Genomic DNA, 26040 nt, shown 5'->3' with positions numbered 1-26040 from the left:
TCCATAAAATAAACAACTCCATTTGCCATCCAAAGTAATATTTGTTGGAGAAGATTGTTCCATTACAATTTTCTCCATTTCTAATTATCAGAGCAACATTGTATCAACTGTGGTATCACCTTGGAGATTTGAATAGTCCTATACATCCCTTTTTTGTTTTTATTTTATATTAAGTTTTGTTTTGCATACACCCATATACATTTTCCATTCATAATTCAGTCTAAGCCTAAGAATAAACAGATACATAAGAGAAAACAAAATTACGTAGCCACTAAATATCTTTCCCACCACCCGTACCCCATAGTTGATGTGTTTAATTATCAGACCTTAAAAATTCTAATCTTTTGATTTGACTTCTGTCTACCACCTCAATTTGAATCATTTTTTCCTTCCTTAACTGCCTTAAACAGAAATAATGTGTGAAGAACATGTTGCAGTATACATCTATAATAAAACACCAGCCTTGAGGGGCCAATTGATGGCCCTAATACTGATGAAAACATCGTAGTGAAGCATGATAGAGAATGTGTTTTTGTGGGGTTAGATTCTTTTCATAAAAAATAAGACAAAGAAAATGTTGGAACGATATAGTGTAACAAAATAGGAGGCTGAGCCTAAAATACAATATACAAATTGTGAACGAGCCATTTAATCAAGTAACTTTGACGTATGGTGTCACACCACAATTCATCAAGGCAAGAGAGTCTGAATAAATCAAAGAGAAAGTTCCAAACAGGGCATTTATTAATATCAAAGGAGATCATGGGGACAATAATAAATGGATCATAAATTGTTAATTAAAACATTTTGGTCAGAGATCAAAATAAGGTTTCCAACCATTCTAAGGTTGTCTCCCGAGAGCAGTCTTGACAGGAAAGAATTTCCATGACTTTCAACTAGATTTGGATGCATTTGGAAAGTGGGTTATGTGATGAATTTTAAACTGGAGCTTATGTTAGTTAGGATAATTGGAGGAATCTACCAAAAGCTAAGGACTTTTAAGGCTATAATCCAATGCACAATTACTTGGAAGGAAGCCTCATTTAACTCAGAAGGACTTGTTTCTGAGTAAATATGCATAGGGTTGCATTTAACAGACATTAGGTGGAAGAGGCATTCATGTGCTTGTCTTTCTCTCCAGTGGAAATGATAGGGGTTTAGAACTTCTTGACTTTGGATATAATCAGGACAAGACTTGAAAACTTTCTCTGAAAATTCTGATATTTTCACAGTGGGAAAGAGGCTATTGGAAACTCACTCTTCTTGAGAAAGGAAACATGGCATAGTGGTGGAAAGTTAAAATGGAAAGGATTTCTGCCTCAGAACTCAAACAATAGAGTTGTACCTCAGAACTGCAGCAATGCACCCAGGTGAAATAAAATTTGATATTCATCAGTAGAGTGAATTTGTCAGCTTCAGAATCTCTCCATTTCTAATTGTTCCAAACTGAAGTTACTGTATTTTTGCTCTATAAGACGCACCAGACCACAAGACGCACCTAGTTTTTGGAGGAGGAAAACAAGAAAAAAAATATTCTGAATCTCAGAAGCCAGAACATCGAGAGGGATCACTGTGCAGTGAAAGCAGCAATCCCTCTTGCTGTTCTGGCTTCTGGGATAGCTGCGCAGCCTGCATTCACTCCATAAGATCCACACACATTTCCCCTTACTTTTTAGGAGGGAAAAAGTGAGTCTTATAGAGCAAAAAATATGGTACTTCCTCCTCATTTCCTAATGAAAATATATCAGCATTTTCAGTCAAAATTTCTTCTAAAAATATTTCATTTTGGTATGTTGTTTTCAGCAATGCATGAGTCTTTATGTACATTTTACCCAAGTATCTCTGCATGTTGTTCATATTGTTTGGATAAGTGCACTGAAAAATTTGGAGATGTGTGAATTGAGAAGGATTGCTGTGTTTCAATTCACATATTGTTTTAAGTAGTGTGGATTTGGTAGTTACTCTTTCAAATGAAAAAATAAATAACATCAAACTTCTACTCCCATTCCTACTCAATAGTTTTTTCAGTGATAAAATGAGTCAATGAGTTTCGTCTTTGCCTGTAGACGTTAGGCCTTCAGAGCGCTTGCTATTTGGCTAACTACTGGTCTTGCCTGTATATCTACCTACCTTTCCAGATCTATCCTCCTCTCTTATTTATTTACTTACATTGATTTTAGTATACTTCATATACCCATTAAATTAGACCTCTTAGCACCATCTCTCATACAACCATTCTCCAGTCAAAAATATTTCAGGAAGATTTCCATTTGCAAAGAAATGAGGAGGAAGCCATTTTTGTCATAGTATTTGAGATGCAGTGCATCCATGACATCTTAGCGATGCCCCAATGGAGGTAGATTAGCTGGCAAAGTGCAGGTGAAGTTGACATTGGTATGTATGCCAGGTGCAATAAGTATATATGTTAGCATTCATCCCCATGACTTATTCAGAAACTAGTGGTATATCACCACGTTCTATCATGTCAGCATTTCTGCAGACATACACTCAGCACATATATGTATGCTCAGAGTAAAAGTAAATAATACATGGCAATTATTGCAGTTGACGCCACAGTCAGTGAATGAGTGCATTTTATGAAAGAAGGGATGGGACCCTCTGCAAAATAAATCCAACAATGTGATGTAAACACAGACTTTCTTTTGTTTAATGTTTTGTGACTGTCTCAGAGGAATGAATGAATCTTGTCTCCATCTCTTTCTTACTAGTGCACACAGTGCCGCATTTACGTATAAACTAAACAAGCCATAGCTTAGGGTCCCACTCTCTTGCCCCTCCCCCCAATATACTTCTTCTTAATTGTACCTATTTATCTACTTGCTCTGGTGTGCTTTCAAACTGCTAAGTTGGCAGGAGCTAGGACAGAGCAATGGGAGCTCACTCTATTGTGGGGATTCACCCCATTGGCATGCCCAAGAGGCTCAGTGGTTTAGACCACAGCGCCACCCACCTCCCTATTAGCTACTAGGCAACCACAACAGCCATACTACAATATATGCAAGTTTATTGCATCCGTTCTGGTTGTGCCTCTAGGGGCTCCCTTCCTTCCTGGAGTATAGCTTAAAGTGCTCCAAACATATGCTAAGAGGGAAAGCATAGCAGAACAGCAAGAAGAAAGAAAAAGCTCATGAACCAGAAACCCTGGTGGCTTCTTATGAGACCAACTCCAAGATGCTTTTGTCCACAAATAGCCTCAAAGTAACTACAGTCAAAGCTTATAGAACCAATGTTTTGCATCTGAACGTGTTCACATCTTGTGAACCCTAAAATGTCTCCTAATTTTGTCCTCCATTGACTTTTATGATTGTCCTAAGGCTCACACATATGGAAAGCAGTGACATTTCATTTTGCAGAAAGAAAGCAAACTAGTGCTATAAGTAGGTTTTCCCGAGTTTTCATGGGCCCCTCATCTCTTTAGAGCCAATTAGTACAGTAGGCCGAAACATAAACCATATGATTGCTTCTGTTGCACTAGATAATTACCATATACTTGAGAGAGCAGGCAGACTCTGGTGAAATGTTGTGCTAGAAGCAAGCAGATTCTAGAAAACTGCTAACCACAAACTTGCCTTAGAAAATCTCCAGTGCAGAATTTTCCTCAATAGCATCAATCAAGCTAGATAAGGCTTTAGGATAGATTGATTTGTGTAGTTTTTTTACAGGGGTGTGGGGGGGAGGGGAATGTGGGGAAACCCACATATTCAAATCTTTAGAAACATATATATGTATATAACGTTCTGAGAGATTGTAAAGTCAGACGTAAACCGTTTTGTAAAAGTAATTTGAGTGATTGCTGATATTTTTGTTCATAGTCTGGATAGTAAAAACACATCAGGAATGACAATGCTGTTACAGGCTGTGGAAAATTAAGATAATGGTGCACTTTAGAGCAGACCAAACGATCTGTTGTATAGAACATCATTATATTTTCACATTCTGCCAGAGTAAGTATTGACTGACATTTCCAGCTGGGTAAAGTTAAATAGAAGCCCATCAACTGGCAGATAGCAAGTCAGTCTTGTTGATGGGGGAGGGGGGGAGTCATATTATCTATGTTGTGAGTCCCTTTGACTGGAAGTTGATTTATCTGGAATATAATGTGATTAGAGCATTTTTGAATTCAAATAGATTTCTTTATGATGAGTGTTTTGTACAAGGCATGGAAATGGATTTCCTGAAGATGATGCATTTTCATTTGTTTCCGCTCATAGTGAATGGAAAATGTAAGGCGGCGTGTGATAAGGAATTATGTAAACTCCTCAAATCAAAATGAAACCAACATTTTAACACTCGGGAAGGTTTTTTTATTGTTTGGTTTAAGCAAAGGAGACAGAGAATTGTGGTGCTGGAAAGAGTGGTATATTCTCCCCCTGAATAAGTGAATTCAGGGTTGAAAAATACATTTGTTTACAAGGGTTTTGAAAATGTGGCACTATATTGGCAATAGAAAAGGTCCAATAATAGAGATTGCCTAGATCGCTGCAATATAGGCCTACAAAATTTAGGAGCCACCAAAGTGAATACAAATAATTGCAGTATGTCTGGCTTGGTCTGTTTTGGCATCTAGTCTACACTGTCCTGTTCTTCCTGAGCAGAGCAGCTTTTATGAGGGTCGCTCATGAAAGATTTCCCCTGACCCACTTCTGGTTATCGTAGGAGGATGAAATTGTACATGTATAATGATACATCTCTCCATAGGTAACGTTGTAATTTGTAGTTGTGAACTCCTAACAGTTTCTCTGTTACAGGTGCTAACATGGAATAATGTCTGATAATGGAACCAGTTGGATGCAGAATGGTTATCAGGTTGCTGTACTTGAAAGGGTGCACACCATGGGAGATGTTTGATGAGATGAAAGGGACTTACAGGGACGTAGTCAAGCACTGGTATCATCAGTTCAAGTGTAGTCGGACCACAGTCCACCATTGATGGAGGCCACCATTTTGGAGGCTCGGTGCATAACTATTCACCAACTAGCTGCAGATGTCAAGATCAGTGTGGGCTCTGTAGGGGGGGGACACCATTCATGACCATTTGCACATGGGAAAGGTGTCTGCACAGTGCGTTCCCTGTCTGCTGATGCTTTTCCAGAAGCAGGAATGAGTCACATGCTCACAGGCTCTTTTGTCACGAAAACCATGATGACTTCTTCACCAGACTAATTACTCAGGATGAAACATGGGTCCATCATTATGACTCAGAGACTAAATCCCAGTCCAAGCAATGTAAGCACTCTGCCTCACCACCTCCAAAGTAGGAACGTGTCCAACTTTCAGTGGGCAAGGTAAAGCTCATGGTCTTTGGGGACCAGCGCGGAGTAGTGATGATGAATTTCCTGGCAAAGGGTACCACAATTATCAGGACATACTACACCTCACTGCTGCAGAAATTGTGGAAGGCCATCAAAATCGAGAGACGTGGTATGCTGACCAAAGGTGTCTGCAGGATAACGACCCAGTTCACAACTCGCATGTTGCTCAGACGGAAGCCCGGTCCTGTGGCTATGAAATCCTTCCTCACCCCCCTTATTCTCCCGATCTTGCACCATCGGACTTCCACCTCTTTCCAACCATGAAGTTATTTTTGAAGGGCAAGCTTTTTCCAGATGATGAAATGTTGGTTTCTGAGATCAAGTCATGGCTTCTGATGCAACCTGCCGACTTCTACAGATGAGGTCTCCACAGCTGTATAAAGCGATGGGAGAAGTGTGTGACTCTTGCTGGTAGCTATGTAGAGAAGGACTAATAACTGTGCCCAGTTTCATTTGTTGTATGTTGTATGTCAGTTGAAATCTTTAATGAATGCCACTTGTAGATGGTGCTCAGGTCAAATCAAGTCCTGTGTGTGTTGCAATTCTGATTTACTCATTCTTCATAGACCACTGCATTTTCTTATTTTATTGCTGCTGCTGCAATAATAATATCTGAGAGAACTGTGAATAAAGGGCAGCTCTTTCTGTACCTCAGTGCAACTGTTCTGTGCAGCAATATAGGAACAGAATGCAGAGAAAAGGAAGCATAGCTAGGCTGGCATACTGCCTGTCCCTGAGACATTTTACTATAGAGTCAGCTAATTACATCGTCCTTCAGTTTTAATTACATAGTCCTTCAGGTGACCTGGTTTCTCCAAGGACAGTATGACTTATCTTCTGGGTTTCCAATTTGCATGTGCTTCCTAAAGTTTATAATAATGCAAGATATGGGCCTGTACACACACACACACACACACACACACACCTAAATCAAACTTTGAGGGAGTTCCTTATGAGCAACCTATAGGGAAGTTCTAAGGATTTTAATGTGGCCCTCAGAATTTCTCTGGGAGCTCCTGAACATTTCTAAGTTGTTACAAAGTTTCAATTAAAAGCTAAATTCTGTCATTGGAATTCCAAGGTAATGAGTTTCAGTAAGACTATCAAGCATCCTTCCTGGTCTGATGTACATAATATGCCTTATCACTGCTGCCAATGTTGGAAGCAAAGTAATTACTCCTATTCAGAATGTAGTAGAGGTTACTGAAGAATACTCTTATGGTACTTACTGTCACTGGGACCACCAGGAATGTCTTCTGGGCCTTAGCCACAATTAAGGAACAACTGGATCAGACTTTCTTCTTTTGTGTGTAGTTTATCATATTGTGTGCATGCACACATTTTGTCTTCAGAGGCATCTCATCTTAAATGGTGACTAGCATAGAATCCATTATTGGTTTCATCATGCCCCTTGTTGGAAGGATGTGTGGATGTTTTTAGTGTGGGATCAAAATACTTATTTTGTTTTTGCATTGTAAGTTCTTCACCCAGTAACAACAACATTGTAAATAAGCTCTGCTTTTTTCCCATTCTGGGCTCCCCAGCACACATCATGTTTATGACCCACCAGCTACATATTGTGACCTTCCAGATATGGTGAGGAAGCCTGGAGGTGAAGGTGGGAGATTTATTGTACAGGAAACTCTAGCCTTTGCAGTCTGAATGACTGAAAACAGTGTGCCACTCTGAGTCACAAGCTGTCTCAGTGAGTATCCTGGAACTCCCTTAGTTCCAGAACTTCATGAGGGCATTTCCTATATAAGGCAGCAGAAGCTAACAGCGTGTGGCAGCAGGAAGGAGGAATAGGAGCCATTACAAGTCAAGGACACTAAGAACCCAGGGGTAGAGGGGAAATGGAACTGATAGGATTGGTAGACCCCACATGTGAATTCATGAGTTAGGCCTCTGGTTTCCAGAGCTGACAGTAGACCCCAGTTTCTAAAGGGCTTTTGATACTCTTGCACTAACTTTTCCCTGGGAGAAACTTTTCCCTGCCACATCCTCCTATAAACTTTAGTAAGAAACAAGCTCTTGAGAGAAATCAAAGAACACTCTTATATTTTTTGGCCTCTTTTGGTAGAGAACAACCTGCCAGGTTTGTATAGATGTATGTCCTCTGTTTAGGTTTTTATTGATTGCGTTTATTGGTTTCGGTTTTAGTATTTCTATTTTGTTTGTAAGTCACTTTGCCATTTTTATGAGTAAAGTAACTAATAAATATCATCACCATCACCACCATCATACTTTTATTGCGCTAGCCATAGGCCATTGCATCATTCAGAAACATAACAAAAGGAAAAACAGCAATAACCATAAAAATCATCAGGAACCACACATACAAATAAACCACGGTCACAACTACTAAGATTGTTTGTTGCATAGAATAGAATAGCAGAAGATTCTCTATTAAAATGTGCCAAAGTAAATATCCGAATCCCCTTTGCAGTTGACTGCTATTTTATCTAGTTCTTTCCTCCTGATCTTCTTAGCTGCCAACGCATAGAATGCTACTTTAAAAGTTACAAAGTCATCAGTATCTCTCAGCAGCCATTTCACTCTTTCCACCCTATTCAAGTGAGTTCCATTCAGAAACAGGGGTTTTATGAATCGGTCTCTTGGGTCTATGTATAACGGGCACTGCAATAAATAGTGGCACAGGTCCTCCACACAGGCTTGCCCACACTCTTCATAATGTACTTTGCCGTAGCGTCCATCCAACACTGCTGAGGGCATCGATTGGAATTGGAATTCTGTGAAAGCAATTCTAAGCACTGCAAGTGGGAGCTTTGACGGGTAACTGGCCCGGGTATGCTCTGTTTTAATAAGTGGGAACCATGGCAAACTCTTGGTAGAAGCCATCATGGTTAGATCCCTTTCTGCATCAGACCTAAAGAGACAATCTCTTAAGTGCCTCTTGTCCATCTTTGTAGTCACCTGAAAATCTTGTAACTGGTATTGGGACAAGAAACTAATAAATATAAATCATCATCATCATCACCCAGTAGACCATGGGTAGGTAATATAGTACCCTCCACATGCTGTGGACTACAACTCCCATCTTGACCATTGACCGTACTGGCTGGGTCTGATCTAACATCTTTAGGGTGCCACATTCAGCTGCCCCCTGGAAGAGATCAACTTTTCCACTCTGTCCACTCTTCCTATTTTTAGGGAAAAAAAATATTTCCCCACTTTATTTCCTAATCCTCATGTGCATGCTCAAAAAACAAAAACAAAAAGCACACATACACAGAAAAAAGATGAGTAGAAATACTAAATTATACACACTTTACTTATAAATAAATAAAAAACATTTAGCAGCAATATGGCTAGCATGCGGGTAAGAAAGGGGCAAATCTAGACCATGATACGTCAGCTGTGGAGACATCAAGGAGAACTGCACAGAGGAAGGACGTTACCGTATGGCTATATGATTGAAATTTAAAAGAAATGTTTGTTCCCAAATAAATTTAAATAAAACCCCTCTTTGGAGAGAGAGAGAAAGTGGCGGCGGCAGCCACACAGCTGTGCATATCCACCTGGCAGAAACCAGTTTCTAAAGCTTTCCGCTTTTGCTTTTGTTTATTTTTTTCCCAAATGGACTGCTTAACAGATGGAAAGCAAATTAGTAACTGGAGCTTGTTATAAAATGTAAAATATGTTACTGACCAGGTAAAATCACGGTAGCTTGAGTACAGAACAGTGTTGAGGTTGAGGTGGTGCCACAAAATGGATAAGGCCTTGTTCTCACTGAGGTATACCTATGCTTGGCGGTTGTGACCAGGTCCAGATTATTGGTATGATGGACCTGAGGCTAACAGAAGTGTATATGTGACATACTGCAGCAGTAAATAAATGAATAAAACCATATTATTAGCTAAAATTAGTCAATTATACAAATAAAGAATAAGATCTTCAGACACGAATTGATCATTCCACTCATTAAAAAAATTAAAATTCCCTGCCTTTGCCTGTGAACGGTATATTCCTCAAAGGGATCAAGATGGAAGACATGCATGGATTTCCACTCTAGATCATAATGTGTTTAGAATGGCAAGCATATTTGAATATTGAGAAACAGCTTGACAACCCACCAAAGTTTATTTTTGGTCACAAATAAAACTAAAAAAGAATCCCCTCTCCCTGTTCCTTTTTTTTGACAGGAGCAGACAAAAATAGATTTTTTTGGGGGGGGGGACATGTCCTGGCGCTAGCAAATTTGTTTCAAGCTGTAGTTTGCTCACGGGATAATCCCATACCCGGCAAATGTGTCGAGATCTTGCCCTGGAAAAGTGCTTTTTCAGGGCCGCAATCTTGTGTGGTGCCTCCAAATGTGCATGTTGGGTGCCGTGTGAGCACAGCCCTGAAAAAGTGCGTCTTTTGGGCTCTGTGATCTAGCGTGGGTCACATGACTTGTGCTGGAACACAGGCAGGAAGACGTGTGTCCCAATTTTGGGACTCAAGATCTCTGAACATCCTTACAAAGATCAATTTATTACTTTTTAAATGGAGGAATGATCTCTTAATGCTATCCTGGTTATTGGATAAATGTATAACAAATGTTAAATTGCTGCAGTTTTGAAAGCCGTCGCGATTTAGTAACTAAAGTAGGGATCACACTGAGGTCCGGTGCCAAGGGCCTTCTGGTAGTTCCCTCGCTGCGAGAAACCAAGTTACAGGGAACCAGGCAGAGGGCCTTCTCGGTAGTGGCGCCCGCCCTGTGGAATGCCTTCCCACCAGATGTCAAAGAGAAAAATAACTACCAAACTTTTAGAAGACATCTAAAGGCAGCCATGTTTAGGGAAGCTTTTAATGTTTAATAGGTTATTGTATTTTAGTGTTTTGTTGGAAGCCGCCCAGAGTGGCTTGGGAAACCCAGCCATATTGGGGGGGGTATAAATAATGAATTATTATTATTATTATTATTATTATTATTATTATTATTATTATTAGCGCCTAGCAACCATTGGGTGAAACTTGCCCCATCAGTTTAGCTTGCTCGGCCCCTTTGAGCTCCTTGGAGGAAAGATGGAATAAAAAAAATATGTTTAGATTTATTATTGCCATTGATGGTGCATGCTTAAAGTATTTAATTACATACCTATCTCACCTGATCCTATGTCCTTTCAACATCAGAGCTTAAGATACAAATGTCTCTAGGAAAACAGGCGTTGATGAAATGCCCTTTGCCTTCTTCCGGATGCATAAACAGCAATTCCCTAAAACTGATGCTGTTCCAGTTTCAATTAGATTCCTTTCTATTTCTTTATTAAATTGATATACCACCCTTTAACTGAGGATCACAGCACAGCTTACAGAAACACAAAAATACATAACAAACAAAAGTATAAACTCCTTTTCTTTGCTATAAGCAGTAAATCCAAGACAATTTATTCTACTTGGCAAAGTGAATGATTTCATCCAGATATAGTCAGAGGACAGCAGGTCATGATGGGCTCTTCCCAACCCCTTTAGTTTCAAAAAGAGCCCTTGGCTTCAGAGGACTAGGTAGAACAGCTTACTGCACAGGCCAGATTCATCTATGGGATGCAACCAACATCCTTCCTCCATTTGTCATATGGACAATTAGTTTTTCACTGCAGTTTATTGCTCCCATAGTGTACTGTCTTCCAGATGGTGTATTTTTACCCTGGAAAAAGAATTATTTGGCAAGCAGGCAAGGTTAACACAAAGAGAGACAGTGTTGAGCACACTGTGTGATCTGTCTTACATCCTTAATATTTGCAGCTGGATTCCCCCCTCTTTTATTTGAAAGCAAGTCCCCATCAATTTAATGGAACTTACTTCTAATAAAGTGTATATAGCATTGCAGTGGTGGTGGAATTAAAATTTATTTGCATTTTCTTGAGAAACCACCTAATTCATGCTTCTTGACACAAAATGCAGCTATCATTTGAAATTTGCACTTCTCCAAGCCAAGGAGTTTATACAAAAATGCATGCAAGGAGGGGAAAGTCTGTGATAAATTCCATAAATTAGTGAATATAACATGCAAGATGCATTTTGTTAGGGGAAAATGCTTGCAAAAAAAAGACAGCCAAAATGGAGAAAAATAGTACTGAAATGCTGCTGAATTTTCGTGATTTTTTTAAACAACAAAAAAAATGTAAACTGCTCCAAGAAGAGTCTTACAGAGCAGTATCCCATTATGCAACAGTAACTACTAGTTGTCACACTTATTCCTTAGCCCTGAATTTTATCCACTGCAGAACTCTGAGAATTTGTTACCAGAATGCATTCTTTGAAGTCCACTATTCACACCAAGCTGGACTTCATCCTATCATTCCCATGCATATAATTTTAAAGGAATTCTGCCTTAGAGCATAAATGAGTGGTTTGGTGAGTATACAGTGGTGCCCCGCAAGATGAATGCCTCGCAAGACGGAAAACTCGCTAGACGAAAGAGTTTTCCGTTTTGGAGGTGCTTCGCAAAACGAATTTCCTATGGGCTTGCTTCGCAAGACGACAATGTCTTGCGAGTTCCTGCTGGTTTTTTTCTCTCCCCCCCCCTTTTCTAAACCGCTACGCTGCTTATCAGCTGATCCGATCAGCAGATAAGCCGCTAAAAGCCAGTAATAGCGCTAATAGCGCTAATCCGCTAATCGGTCAATGGGCTTGCTTCGCAAGACGAAAAAACCACTAGACAAAGAGAATCACAGAACGGATTCTTTTTGTCTTGCGAGGCACCACTGTATAGGACAGAATCTGTGTTCAAAATCCCAGACATTTCCAACAGTGTTAATTATAGTATGTGTATTAATTCCGCTAGTGGTACATCAATAAAACTGCTAGCACATTTGCAAAAACTAAGCAGGATCTGGTGTGGTTTCATATGGAATGGGGGACTGTGTGTTTGAGGGGGATGGGCTACAGGACCCTCAAAGCCCCTTCTGACTCTGTAATGCTATGATGCTATGGAATATCAGAGAAAGAAATTCAGATGCTATTTTTACCAGAAAAAGTGAGAGAGGCTAGCTAGTAATTAATACTAGCTGCCAAGGAGTGTGGTGGAGTCTCCTTCTTTGGAGGTCTTTAAGCAGAGGCTTGACAACCATATGTCAGGAGTGCTCTGATGGTGTTTCCTGCTTGGCAGGGGGTTGGACTCGATGGCCCTTGTGGTCTCTTCCAACTCTATGATTCTATGATTCTATGATTCTATGAATACAGATCCTAAAGTAGTTGCTTCAAGCTTTGTAGGAGAGTAGTCTGGACTGTAGACTAGTTCTGGATTCCATCCATGGAAGAAGTCAAGAGTTTCTCAGGGCCAGGAAAAGAGAGAAAATCTTTTCTCAAGTCATGCTCTCTCTTTCTGTCAGATGAGAGAGTATCAGCCTTCTCACATAGACAATATCGGCTTTCTCACATAGAAAGGGATTTCAATACTTACCCATAGTTGAAGTCCTGGAGGTGACTTTAACAGGTCTAGATGAGGAGATAATCCTTTGCCTCTCAAACATTCCATGCACAACATATTAAGCTTGCATGAATGCTGGCAATGAGGTTGATGGAATGGAGTATGTCTCTGGGAAGAATAGCATTGTTTTGGACCTTGGATTTGTTACAACCTTCATACTAAAACTTTAAAAATAAAATAATGCCAGCGATTTCCAGAGCAAATCAAAATTCTGCACTAAAAAAGGAAAAGAAGTTTTGCTCACACCATAGGACTTCAATTTCCTCCCTCTCCCCACCCGAGATACTCCTAAAATCTGCTCCAGGAATTCCCTGAGCTGATTTGATGGGTGCACAGTGGGCTGAAGGGCATGAGAAAGAAAGGAGAGGACATTTTGCTGTGCACACAAAAGTCTGTTTCACCTATGGAACTCAATGTTTGGTTGCATCTCAGGAATATGGACCTTTAGCTTTTCTTGGTCAGTAGAACAGTGTCTTTTGTCTGGTGCACTTCAGCCCTAACCACTGATCCCAAGATGGAGAAGATTCACTTCAGGCTTGTTTTCAGGTAGAACCACTAACTACCCCAGCTGGAATGTGACAGTAAGTATGAAAAGTAATTTTTTATTATTGTTTTTACTTTCTACATTACAGCCATTTTCCATGTGATTCCTCTCATAGTTCCTCATGCTTTTCTAAATTATGAGAATGACCAGCAGCTAGGGACAGATGGATCTGCTGTTTTCATTTCTCTCAGTTACTCGTGTGTTTTTTTCAGTTTTATATTCGGTTTCCCCATTTCTGCAGCAATTTGCAATTCTTATTTTTTAAAAAATCCTCATGGAAATGCATCATTTTAGTGCAAATTTCTCTTAATGATTTTTTTGGGTATGTAGTTTCAGCTAATGAGCTTTTTTTTTTTTTTGCAAGCACTTTCCCTTAATGTGATGCATTTTGAATCCTGTTTTCAATAACATGTTCATTTTTTTTGTAAACATTGGTTGGAATTGCGTCACAGAATTTGGAGAAGTGTGAATTTTGAGGGATGACTGTGTTTCAGTTTGTGTTTTCAAAGGTGTGTTTGAAAAAGTGTGAATTATGTGAGTTCACATTAAATGTGAATGGAAGTGAATTCTCACCCCCGACCCTACTGGCAACTAGTGCCTTAAATATAATGGAACCTCTCCCACAATACTTCTTCATGGCATTGTTAGATTAATCCCTGATTCTAAAGACTGCATGCATATGGAGAACTAGAGCTTACATAATAAATAGATACACCTTGCATGTTCTCTCCTAACTACTTGTTTCCTGCTACATAAGCAAAAAGCACACCCAGGACTGATTTTAGTTTGAAAGCTTTGTGCTAAAATTGCCCATGAAGCCAAATTAGCAGAAACATCCAGAGATGTGAAGCCAGCTTTCGTCATGCATATCAAATCTACAAACACTCATTGCAGGTAAACAAGCAAAAGAATATATTCACAGTTGTAATGCAAAGCTTTTTGATTGTTTCCTTAGAAATAAAAATGTTTGCAATACCCCTTCCTTTCAAATAATTTTGAAAAAGTGATCAGGCAAGCAGTAACATGAAGGCAAATTAATTTGGACAGAATTATGGGGTATCTGATACACCCCAGTGTGCTGTGATCAATTATTGTAGTTCATGACTCCTCAACAGATATAGCCATTCAATAGGCTCAAAATGTTAAAAGGTCATCATTGACCAGAAACCAGAAGAAAATCATTTGACACAGAGGAACAAGGTTCGCTCTCAGCTTCAGTTGCCACTGTGGTTTTACCTATATGAAGGAAATGAACTGTTTTGTATTATGACACACTGCTTTGTGTTGTCAGATGAAGAATATGAAATTGGGGTATAGGCTTCTTTGGGGATTGTGGGGTTAACGTGTTATGCCTGATCTGTCCAGGGCTCAAATGGGGAAAGGCAGGGAAACAACTGAAGGATTTGGAGCTGGGATTTAAAATCCAAAAAGCTCATTGAACCTTGTTGGTTGCAGGCCACTGAGTCGTGTAGCCCCTGGCTATCTCTGCCGGTATCACGCTTTTGTTATTCAGATCAAGGAGGGTCTTCACAGAATGGATACATGCCAGGGAGAAATGCCATGGGGAAATGTTGTACTGACGTTATATGAAGAACTGCAGTCATTTGTAAGTCTGTAACCAAAGAGTATGTGACTATGGAGGGAAAGCTGTATTTGTGTTTAACCCTTCATTTATTTGTTCTTATTTGTTGCATTGGTAGGATTTGGTGGTTTTCTTTTTCTTTTTTTCTTTTTTCTTTATTAAATTTTCCACAATTATAACAAGTATAGCATGGGGGGGGGGAGAAAACACACAAAAGAAAACACAATACAGTACTAAAAAAGAAAAAAGAAAAATCTTAAACACATATCCCTTAAAAACCCAATTTCTCTTAAACTGTTAATTGACTTCCTCAGATCCCTCCCTTCTGAATTTCATTGTATCTGCATGTAACAGCTCTCCAATATCATTCTTAAACTAAAATTATTTCCCGCAGTTAACTATCTTATTCTCTTTTCTTACTGTTCTAAATCCAACTTACTGACAATTAAATCGTAATTTAATCCTAGGCCTATTTGGTGCTTTCAAGTGACTTCTAATTATTTATATTACAATATTTATTCAAATAGTCCTTAAATTTATTCCAATCTTCTTGATATTCCTCTTCTTTCTGGTTGCGGATTCTTCCAGTCAGGTCGGCTAGCTCCAAAAAGTCCAACATCTTCATCTGCCATTCTTCCACCGTTGGAAGATCCGGTGGTTTTCTGCAACTTTCTTCTTCTTCTTCTTCTTCTTCTTCTTCTTCTTCTTCTTCTTCTTCTTCTTCTTCTTCTTCTTCCTCTTCTTCCTGATTATTTTATCTTTTTAGTGAATTTTTATCTTTGTTTCATTAAAACATAGTGGTACCTTGCAAGACGAATGCCTCTCAAGACGAAAAATACGCAAGCCGAAAGAGTTTTCTGTTTTTTGAGTCGTTCTGCAAGACGAATTTCCCTATGGGCTTGCTTCGCAAGATGAAACATCTTGCGAGTTCTTGCGAGTTTGTTTCCTTTTTCTTAAAGCCGCTAAGCCGTTAATAGCCGCTAAGCCACTAAGCCGCTAATAGCCGTGCTTCGCAAGACAAAAAAACCGCAAGACGAAGAGACTCGCGGAACGGATTAATTTCATCTTGCGCGGCACCACTGCACTTACAACACCACTCACATCTAAAGCCAAGTTCCGTTCTACTTTGATAGACAAGGGAAGGTTCAGTGAAACACAGCCATGGTAAAATAACTCTTTTACCTGGGAGTGGCAAAAAAAAAACTCTAAAGGGAAGAGTAGACAAGCAAGCCATTCTGATTCGGCCTGGAATGCGCTTCCCTAAATGTCTAAGGATCCCTGCTGTAGTTGGGGTGCCGTCGCAATCTAATTCAAAATTTGAAATGAATTAGGAAGCAAAACGTCTGAGGAATTTCAGAGAAAGTCAAAACATTTCAACAGGGTTCATAACATTTGTTGGGTGAGTCACCTTGCCGTCACATCCACCTCAAGCAAGGCTTGAGAAACTGCTTTAAGCAGTTGATTTTAAAAAATATAACATGAAGGAAAACTTGAGGATCTGCAGAGAAAACCAGTTAACCTAACTTGATCCAATTAAACCAAAGGAAGCATAGTCAAAGCAGGAATGTTCCCTACTTAGGGGGCAGGGATCACCTCCCTCTCAATTCCTGAGGCGACCTTTGCCCTGCAGCAAGGACTGAAATAAATTATGTCTCCTTACTACATAAACCCCGGGTCTGTGAACCAGAGAAATGCACTGTGACTCCACCAGTTTGGCATGCACCCTAATATGCATGCCCAGCCCACAGGGCACCCCGTCACCCACTAAGCAGATACAGTGTTGGGCATCACCAGAGTGCCCCTATCCTGTAAGATACGGGTAGGCAAACTAAGTCCCGGGGGCTGGATCTGGCCCAATCACCTTCTAAATCCGGCCTGCGGGTGGTCTGGGAATCAGTGTGTTTTTACATGAGTAGAATGTGTCCTTTTATTTAAAATGCATCTCTGAGTAATTTGTGAGGCATAGGAATTCGTTCATCCCCCCCAAAAAAAAATATAGTCCCCCCCCCAAGGTCTGAGGGACAGTGGACTGGCCCCCTGCTGAAAAAGTTTGCTGACCCCTGCTGTAAGGCCTCAGCATTAAAGCTCCTCAGATCTTAAATTGACTAAAGGCTAGATTAGCAAGAAATTACTCCCAACCGTGTGGAGTCAGTTCTCCCCCAAATTCCTATTCAGCCCCTTCAAAGGGCGACTGGGAAAGCCCACACTGCAAAAGGGAGGGTGGGTAGGCACCTCATCAAAAATATATATGAGGTTTTAGAAAGGAGCAGGAATACCTATCCCTGCTCCTTCCCTGTCTGGATTGGTCAGTTGTCCAGTTGGGAATGGCAGAATCCCCTAGGTTTTACTGGAGATTAGGGGAAAGGGATTTTTCCCAGTTCATCTGTTTAATTGGATATAGCAATCAAGCCTTATGTCACCTGTCACAGCTTGCTCTTACAGGGGTTGAACAGAGCTTATTGTACAGAACAGAGTGCATTGTACTCTGCGTATATATCCAAGTACAGTGGTACCTCGGGTTACATACGCTTCAGGTTACAGACTCCACCAACCCAGAAATAGTGCTTCAGGTTAAGAACTTTGCTTCAGGATGAGAACAGAAATTGTGCTCCGGCGGTGCAGCGCAGCAGGAGGCCCCATTAGCTAAAGTGGTGCTTCAGGTTAAGAACAGTTTCAGGTTAAGTATGGACCTCCGGAACGAATTAAGTACTTAACCTAAGGTACCACTGTATAATTGTGAAACTTTCTAGTGCAGAAGTGAATGGGAAATCATTTACTTGGAAACATCTATCTACCTGTCTCAGTTTCTCAGAGCTTTGGCTATGATATGAATTATTGTTTGGAATCAAGTCTCACCAGTTACAATACAACATAATTTCCACTGATATGCTGAGGATACTACTATATTAGTTGTTTCCTTATGTGACTTCCTGTTGGAAAGAAATGCAGCATGTTGAAAGGCAGATTTCTGGTAATGCTCTTGACAAGCAGGGTTGCCATACTCCCCAAAGTGAAAATCCGGACGTTATTGTTGGTCTGGCAGTGGGAGGGAGGCGAAGATGTTGAGCTTTCCTTGGAAAATCTCCCCCACAAAGCACATTTTTAGGCTTTTTGGGGGGGATTTGTAAGGCATTGTTTAAAATTAGCATACATCCGGATTTTCCTGGACATTTTGCCAATTTGGCAAAAATCCACCCAGACACCATTCAGAGAGCCCAATTTCCGGACATGTCCAGGAAAACACAGATGGATGGCAATCCTATGACAAGGATATTTCCAAAGTTATGGAGAGATCAGCATCTCCTCAGCTTCTGTTCTATTGTTTCAGATAGATATTTATTCAAGGAAGTCAACCACTCAGCAATATTCTTTAATCCATGATCAGTATTTAAATATATGTATAGTATAGGCCTGCAAAATGTGTGAGTTACTAAAGCAAATGTTGCCCATTAGCCACATATCATGGTCTTCCAACTGCCCAAGTGTTCTCTCCAATTTTTGCAGCCTATGGAGGACAGCAAAAAAAGGTTTATCTACCCCCCCCAGGTAGGCTGCCATATATACTTGGTGGTCTGCACTTAGCTTGCTGGATCATGAGCGTGGGTGTACCTAGGAGTTGGTTAGGTTGGCCGCTGCCCAGGGGGCATAAATATCACTCCTCTCTGGCTCAAAGTTGCAAGGAGCTCAACTGCCCACTGACTTTCCCTGCCACGAGTGCCAGGGAGCCTAGGTGTGCCTCTGATCATGAGTTATGTATGTTTAGTATAGAAAGTTTAGAGATTTAATGTTCAAATTAGGAATGTTTTCAAACAATCAAGTTCCGTGTCAGTCAGCAGGGAAGGGCAATTGAATAGTACTTATGGTACTATGCTTAATAGACAGATGGGAAAGTTTTCTGTGAAGTTTCTTTGAGCTTAGCCTCCTTAAAAGACAATTTTCAAGTTTCAAAACTGCTTCTCGGAGCTTAGGTTTCCTTAAAAGTTATTTTCTGTTTTGCCCAAAGGCTTAGTTCTGCTTGGACAAGTATTAGCAGAGGAACCATTTTCCAAGTTAGACACTTAAATATGCCTGATGGGACCCATTTCAACAGGAACACAGAAGCAGGATTGTGGAAGGAGGGAGGGAGGGAGTGTTCAGTCCATTGAAGATGAACTTCTTGTAACTTGTGGTTCTGCTGCAATTTTCAGTGTTTGGACAGAAATGTTGCTCTCTTTGCCGAAGCAAGCCTAAGTAAACTCTCAATCCAACATAGAATTAGACCAGACCTGCACATTGTGCTTCTAATTTGGAAGACAACCAGCTCTTTCTTCAGGCTGGGGAATTTAGAAATTCTTAAAGCACTGGCATAAGAAATCTTTGGCACAGAATTATCTAACTCCCAGACAAAATTCTTTTCATTTAAAACAACTTACATGCCACTTAACTACAATTGTCTGTGTTTTACAAGAAATACAATACAGAAAAGGTAAAAATTGGCTAAAACAGATATCAGTTAATATGCCTTCTAGAATTTTAAAAAGTGTCTTTAATAGGTGGTGAAAGTTCAACAGAGAAGGGGCCCTGTCTAACTTTAATTGGAAGGCAGTTCCATAAAATTGGGCCTGCGATACTGAATACCTAGCTCCTGGTTAATACAAGCCATGCATCTGAATCATGGAGGACCACCAACAGTGACTCACCTGAAGACCTCTGTGATTAGGCAGGGTTAAAAGGGATTAGGCAGTCCTTGAGTTATCCCAGACCCAAGTCATTAACCTTTCGAGCAGTACGGGTATGTCTGGTAATAGACTATGCCTTCTGCAGTCATGCTGCAGTGGTAGGCACCAGGTGGAGCCTCCAGGCTGGACCCAAGAGTAGCTCCACATAGAATGGATCCAGGAAATTCATATCCCCCAGGAGCTCATGCAACTGCTTGGCCACCACCCTCTCCATCAACCTTACCCAAGAAAGGAGTATTTGCAACCAAGATCCTATAGGACGCTGGAATCAATGTTGGATGGTTTCTTGGTTGTTTTGCTTTTAAAGGTTTCACTGTTTATCTCTCAAGTTGCTAATCTTCCCTAGCAGTTGGAAGTGAGGAAAAATGGAGAAGACCAGCAGCCTGAGTGTTAGCAATGAATATATGGGGAAAAGCTTGGTCAGCAGCAACAGCTCCTTAATCCCCAACCCCATCAATTAAAATTTGACCTCTTCAATTAAAATTGGCTGCCACCCATTAATCAAATAAAGTTTTGCTTAGTTAATTTACTGATTGAAAATTCCAATGAACACTCTGAAAAGTTTTATACCATCCAGTATTTTATTTATTGAACAGTAGAAAAGGAAACAAGCTTAGTTTTGCAATTTTTCTACATTGTAGTGTTGATGGAAACTTTAGTAGAAACTTTTCTTTGTATTTGATCCCATAACCTGCTGACATTTAGCAGCAACTCTCGAATATCATCAAATCGCAGAACTGCTTTAGCTTCATTGCACTAAGGGTGAGGCCTGAAAACTGTATACTCAAGAGTCTTTCCACTCACTTCAATGGCATTACTCCAGAGTAAGCAGCTTAAGAAATAGTCAGATACTGACACATTATTTGAGAAGCTGCATTTAGCAGGCTAAGCACTTCAGCTCACAAACTCCCGGAGCTTATTGATTTTTCCCTTTCCTTTTTTTTTCCTGAGGAAAATAAACTTTCCAATTCTAGTTTATTTTTAGAGGTTAATCCATTGCAAGTTGCTTTCTCCTTCTTTCTTTCTCTCCCCCCACTCTAGTCTCTAACACAAACTGGCTTGTATGCATATACTTAAAGGTGGCATAGCTGGTACATGAACAACCTCCATCCCACAGACAAGCGAAGTCCATATTTCCTTCCATAGTCATGCAGAGCTCCTGCAAGATCTGGATTCTCCATTCACTTCAATGGACAGTGGTGAAAAGCCAGAGTGGAGTTAGGTTGGAATCTGGATTTTATTTTATTTTTAAAAACCCATTATGTGTGATTTGGTTCTGAATCCCTGCTTGCATCAAACTGGTTGAAAACCAGGACCTTGTACCCTGTTATTGATTTGGGTGCACTTAGACATTCTCCATACCTCCTTACCTTTCCCACCCCGACCTGGCCACAGTGATCCATGTGACGGTCACCTCCAGGCTTGACTACTGTAATTCAGTCTATGCAGGGCTGCCCTTGAAGCTGTCCCAGAAACTCCAGAGGGTGCAGAATGCTGCAGCGAGGCTCCTCACGGGCTCTCTGCCATGGGAGCATATTCACCCAGTACTTTTCCAGCTGCACTGGCTCCCAGTGGGGTACAGGGTCAGATTTAAGGTGCTGCTTTTGATCTTTAAAGCCCTTCATGGCCTAGGACCCTCGTACCTACGGGACCGCCTCTCCCGGTATGCCCCACGGAGAGCCTCAAGGTCCATAAACAGCAACACCCTAGTGGTCCCGGGCCCCAAGGAAGTTAGATTGGCTTCAACCAGAGCCAGGGCCTTTTCAACTCTGGCTGATTTCTTTCCGCAGGGCCTGTAAGACAGAGTTGTTCCGCCTGGCCTTTGGCTTGGAGCCAATTTGATTCCCTCCCTCTCTCTTTTTTTCTTTTCCTTTCTCCTCCTGCAATGAGGCTACATTTTAATATTTTAATGTTTCAATATTTTAATGTTGTATTTTAATGTTGTTTTTAAGTTGTAATCATTCAACTTGTTTTTATTATTGCTTGTTAGCCGCCCTGAGCCCGGCCTTGGCTGGGGAAGGTGGGGTATAAATAATAATAATAATAATAATAATAATAATAATAATAATAATAATAATAATACCAATGATTCAACAGGTTTATCTCTTTTCTGGATTGGGACCATTGAACCCTGCTTATGCTCATTTAGCTTTGGCAATCATTCGGTACTGCTGTTCTCAATATTATTTATTCTCCACCGTATGAAAAGGGAATGCTCTTTTCAAAGTATGCTGCATTGCCCGTTCTTTGTTGATTTCTCCCCACCTCCAGCTCATTTATACAGAACTGGAAACACAATCAAAACAAGAGCTACGTTTCTTACTGCTGAGATTGTGCGAAGTGACCCAGAGGAAACAGCCAAAATGCTGAAAACAAGTGGGGAAAAATGATTTTACTCCCACTAATGAGCAGATGCTGCACCCAAATGAGCAAAACAAATGAGCAAACAATGGAATCAATGAGCAAGCAAAGTGTGTGTTTGAGGGGGGAAGGTGGAAATCTACAAAAAGACTTGCAAAACACAGATGCAATCTGAACAGGCCCTCTCCTTGGTGCTGAGAGGCCTGTGCAAATGAAATGTCCTTTCAATGAACATCTTTAAAATGCTGTTGCTGACAACATTTGGATCCTGTTACGCAATCCAGATGCTGTTTGTTTACAGCTGATCTGCCATGGCGCAGGGGGGATGTGTCAGATGTTAGCTGCATTGAGATATCAAAACCTAGAAAGGCATGATATGCTAAGCAGCAGGCAAAAGGAAAGCTCACACCGAAAGCCATCGGCATAATTATGAGAACAAAAGAGATTTCTTCTGTCAACGCTTAAAAGAGGCTTCAGTCTTTCTGTCGGAAGCTGCTCTGACCCCGGCTGTCAAATACAATTGGAAACACACTGAAACATCTGATTAGTGCATCTGGAGCTCACAAGGCTCAGACTGGACTGTGAACCATTTTGGATACAGCAACTACAGTTGCTGTAGATTTGTGCTTCTTGTCCCTTATGCACTTTTCTTGCGCTGAAAGGGGAGAAATGCGAAAACTCCCCTCCTGATGTGATGGTGGAAACCACACTTCCATTTGCCCTGCCACTTTCCCCTGAGAAATGCAGTTTAGCGCTGAATCAGAACAAACAGCAATTGGGTTTTGCAGGGGAAAGCAATGGGGCAAAGGCATAACCACTTGGACCCATGTTTTCTAGGCATGGAGCAAGTGGAAGTGTGGACAAGCCAAAAGGCCAGCTCAGTTGTGCTGACTTTGACTTGTCTGCAAAGCACCAGATGGTGACTTCCAAAATTCACCTCCCTCAGCAACATGGCCAAAGGGTCTGCTGGAGGTGACATCTGCTGGAGGTGACAAACATAAGAACATAAGAAGATCCTGCTAGATTAGACCAGTGGCTCATCAAGTCTAGCATCTTCTCACAATGGCTAACCATATGCCAGCAAAATGGCCAGCAAAGAATTTGGTGAGGATCAGGACAAACCAAGCAGCTCAGGGACTAGCAAGGTTACTACTAGGTGTAGCAGCTGACTCTCAGTTGCTGTGATAACACAACAGAAGACCGTGATAGGGGAGACACACAAATATGCATAGTTCAACAAATTCTATTTGAAGGCCAGAGGGAATCTGCCAAGAAGAAGAGGGGACATACTTCTCTCCTACCACTGGCAGAGCAAGGCAGTGTGAGACTACAGATGGAGGAGAACTTCCGTTCTGTTTCATGATTCTTGAACCAATACACAAACCAAAGCCTATCTAACTTTCAAAATCCACACTTTGTTGTAATGCGGCCATCCAACCAATGTGTACAAAAATGCACATACAGTATTAGGGGACCATATACATAAAAATGCACAGATTAATGAACATAACATTACAATGCATAATAGTGTAAATAATTTGCGAAAAATAGTTTGTTAATTGTGTTAAGCCAGGATATTTGTCCAGCATACAGAAAATATTTCTTTCTCTACTAAATCTGTCACAAAACACCATTTACACAATAAGAAACAAGATCCTGATCAGACTAAGGTGACTCTATCTCAGGGCCGGCCCACCCATTTGGCAAGGATTGCCTCAGAGGGAGCAGATCTGGACTCCAAAGAATGCACTGTCTAATGGTGCTGCTTCAATGGCAGTGATGGGTATTGTATGCTCCTTGGAGGCCAAATTTGCCACCACCTTGGCAGCTGCCCACCCTGCTGCCTCTACAGAGGCATCTTGGTGAATAGAAGGTGCTGCTGGTCTCTTCCCACCCTTGTCCCTGCTGTAGAGCTTCATTCACCCCTTATTGCCTGACAGGGGTGAGGGGGACACCATTTTGTGGTTCTCCTCAGGTGCCCGAAATGTCTTGGGCGAGCCCTGAGTTCAACCACCAATGACCACAATCTGTAGATGCAAATAACCATTCTACGGGAAGGATTCAAGGAGAGGGAGGAAGGTGGGCAAAGAAAACTTGCACCTCCTAAGCTTTCCCTTCTCCCTTCATCTTCCACCAACTCCCCAAAGAGAGGGACGGAGGCAGGTGAAGGAGACATTGGGCAAGCCAGACTACGGCTGAATGAAAGCATTATTCACCTATGAGTATTATGCCCAGAAAGCCTTTGAGCTTACTTGAGAGTCATCCCTCGGATCCACTTTACCCAAAAGCCTGATCTCTATAAGTATTTTTGTAAGGTTTTTCCTCTTGAGAGTATTTCCCCAGAGTCACACACCCCCACCTCAACCTCAGCTTAGTGAGATCTATTTATGGCACACTGTTATGTGTCTTAAAGATCTATTTGACTTTTGTATGGCTTCAGATAGGAAACAAACATATCAGCATAAACTGTCAGTCGCTCCAGGATTAACCAGTTTACCCTCACGCTACTGGATGTCTGGAGGGCAATTGTCACAGAGAATACTGCACACATTTATAGCAGCGTGAGGTAAGGGCTGCCTTCGGTTCCTAAGCTGGTGCTGTGTATTGTCTGAGCTCATCTACGAGCAGTGTATTGTGAGACAGACAGATAGATAGATATAACCAAATGTCAGCATTTCAGGGGAACAAAACTGACAGAACAATTCACATGTTCCTTTGTAGGCAACAGGGCGTGGGAGCATATGGTCTCCATAAAGGCGGTCCTCATTTTCATCTCTGGCAAGCATTACTACTTAAGCATCTCAGACAGCAGAGCTAGAAGAGATCTTTCCCTGAGGCCCTGAAGAGTCAGGCTGGATATTGCTGGACTAGATGGATTAATAGTCTGACACTATTGGCAGCTTCATATTGAAGCCCTAGGCTTCCACAGCTGACAGTGTTCTAATGGACAAGGCTCTGGCTGAAAGAAGTACATTGTCTAGCATAGGCAAGGAACTCCTTTTAGCCCAATATCTTCATTCCTTCATGCACAATGGATGCATTTGGTGTTGGGTTCGAACAGAGGCAAAAAGTGAAGATAACAAAGGATGTGATTCCTACTTTTGCACAGTAGTCCATACCCTCCAACATTGCTCTGATGAAAACAGGGATGTCTGAAAGGGTTGCCCCAGCCACTCTGGGTGACTTCCAACATGTAGAAAAACATAATAAAACATTAAACACTAAAACATTTCATTATACCAGGCTGCCTGCAGATGTCTTTTAAAGATTGTATGGTTTCTTATCTCCTTGGCTCAGGAGTCGCACAACTCCATACACTCCTGTCGGAATCTCAGCCTTGGTCAGAGGTAACTTGCCTTTCTCCAGGCATTCGGCTGATATCCTGGCTGACCTCCCTGTCTGTGTCTCCCAGCAGGATACAGACAAGGTCACTATAGGTGATCCCACTCAACGTGAGAGGGACACACCCCTCCTCCCTCCTCCCTGCTTCCCTCAGGGAGGGGAAAGAGCAGACAGAAATCTATTTACATTGCTTTATTTCTGTCATTCCAGCAGTACAGAGAAACGTGTCTGCACTCTCCAGTCTCCTACAGTAGAGAGAAAAAACTCCACCCCTGTACTTCCAGTACAGGTCAGATGACACTCTGAGCTAACATCCGGTGCTCAGAACAGTGAATAGACTGCCCCTTCATTCCAATAGTACAGCCCCAAACATCAACACCCTGTTTTGCATTCCAGACACCTGCAGCTCGCTCTCGCATTGGTGCTTTTTCCTGACATTTCTCTGATGAAAATAGGGACGTCCTAAGGAAAAGTGGGACATTCCAGGATTAGATTAGAAACCCAGGCAGCTTCTGTAAATCCTGTCTACATTCCAGCCATAAAGAAGGAAGACTTCAAGAATGCATCCCATCCAGGAAAAAGCATTGAGAACACAGAGCCAGGATTGTGAGGAACAGGGCCTGAGGAGAATGTATGGTTTGGGGAGAGTACTAGGCCTTAGGTTACCTACCCACAGTCTAGAAAACACACTTTAGGCAGAGAAAAAGTATTGATTGCTGGATGGA

The sequence above is a fragment of the Podarcis vaucheri genome (genome assembly GCF_965113315.1).
Source record: "Podarcis vaucheri genome assembly, chromosome: 9".
Lineage (NCBI taxonomy): Eukaryota > Metazoa > Chordata > Lepidosauria > Squamata > Lacertidae > Podarcis > Podarcis vaucheri.
Note: the sequence above shows the minus strand (reverse complement) of the source record.